Source organism: Aplysia californica, unplaced genomic scaffold (assembly GCF_000002075.1).
Source record: "Aplysia californica isolate F4 #8 unplaced genomic scaffold, AplCal3.0 scaffold00054, whole genome shotgun sequence".
Taxonomy (NCBI): domain Eukaryota; kingdom Metazoa; phylum Mollusca; class Gastropoda; order Aplysiida; family Aplysiidae; genus Aplysia; species Aplysia californica.
This window is the reverse complement of record NW_004797324.1, coordinates 969104-971156: the sequence shown is the minus strand read 5'-3', so window position 1 is coordinate 971156 and position 2053 is coordinate 969104.

Below are 2053 nucleotides of genomic sequence, written 5' to 3'. Positions count from 1 at the left end.
GGGGGGCTGGCTTAATTCAACGTTTTTAATTTGCTTTTAAAGAGATTAGAAGGGTGCCGCATAGAACATTTCTAGAACTATTTGAATTCGCGGATTTATTCTTTACAAATCACGAAAACCTTGATTTTAAATTGCGCGCTAAAAATTACCCTGGTATAGCCTTCAGAAATCACATAGGTGTGTCCTTAAACAAAACACGATAATCCTAGCTCAAAAAGAGGGCGCTGCATATTGCCATATTGTGTGGATGGTCTATATTTGCAACAGTGTGTATTTTTCAGATTTTGTTATTGTTTCCATTGTTATTTTTATCTGCTAGGTATTACATGCATGTTCCAAAGATGTTCCAAGAAGAATGTCATCAGTTAGCTGTGACTGTAGTGACAATCGAAAGCAATATGATCTAAGCTATAGGCTCTAGGTTGTCGTGCTAAAGGCACATGGGCAGCTAGTAATAATAGTTTTTAGGTCAGAATACATAGTAGTCCCCGTTGGAAACAACCTCAGCAAAATATCTATTATTCAACTTTCCTTTGATCTTGTGTTTTCTTAAATTAATCCTTTCAACAACGAATTCATATGTACATGTAATCAAAAGGCCCTCGTTAACAGTTATTCCATCGGAATAATATTGGAACGCAGGAGGAATAAGTATGGAGAATTGAACAAACGCGTCCATTTTCCCCAAAACTTAAGCAGAAACGAGAAGAGCACTTAATTCCTGTACAAAGGTTTAAAGTAATGGTTCGTCAGGGCAAGTATTTCAAGTGTCAAAATTAACATTCATTGTTTGAGAAAAAAGCAACAACAACAGCAATAACTACAACTCTGTCCTACGTCATTGGTTTGAAACTATTCGATGCCAGAGGGTTATAGGAGTGGAGCAGGGTGGTTGTAATAATATATTTGTATAGCTATAGTAAAAAAAAATAATAATAGTATGAATTGCGTTTGTACAGCACATATCCGCGCCCTACAATATGCTTTATGTGGTTTACAACTAGCATTACCTCAGCAGTCCCGTGAACACTCAGAAACATTCTCAGTTTCCCGTGAAGCAAACAGTGCAATCTACAGACTGCCTGCGCTAAAACACAAGAGAAACAGACAAGATATTTCGCTGTCAATAGTCGGGTACTTATTCCTACCTGGGTGAAGTGAGCAACATTACGGTAAAGTGCCCTTCCCAAGGACTCAACGTCGGGTCCCTGACTGGACTCGAACCCAAGACCTTACCGTTGCATGTCCAAGAGCCTGACCACTTGACCACTGACGTGTCCAATACACAATAATAACTGTCTTGTTAGTATTTTATTATATAGAGTGTATCATTAGATCTATCTCATTAATCTGGACTTATTCATATTTTCACGCAACAATGGAGGCTATATTTATTTTTTTAATAAATTAAAATTGAAATTTAAAAAACAAACTATTTTCCTTCATATAATATACAAAATACATTTCATTCACGGGAAAAATGGGATTGTTCAAAGCACTTCCCATTTCTTACACATTTTGCATTCGCTTGACCTACGTCACTGCTCACCAAAGACACTTTTTAGTTGCAAAACTCTAGCCCATGCATAAATGCAATTTCCTGATAAATGACAAATGAAACTGTTTAGAACCAATACGCCTACTTAATAATTCTTCTGATGAGAAGTAGCTGGCCATGAGGAGGAATTGTAAACGAGTACTGTGATTAGTGATAGGAAGGTGCCTTGGTTTGATGCCGTCATTCTTGACTTTATCAGATATAGGTGAGAATGTGCCATTCTTGAAACAGTCTTTACAGATTATCACAAACAATAATTCTCAGTGTACAATGTATTAGTATATTATGATTTACGAGTAAAAGAAGCTAAGAACCGTGTAACCTACTCCTTTTCAGTAACAATTCATTTGTTCCAGAGGGCTTTGGTTGTGGTTATTTTTTAATGATTTAATATAATAAGCATCCACGGTTGCAAAAACGAAGTTTTAAAAATTCAAATTTCAGAAGAAGAAGAAGAAGAAGAAGAAGAAGAAGAAGAAGAAGAAGAAGAAGAAG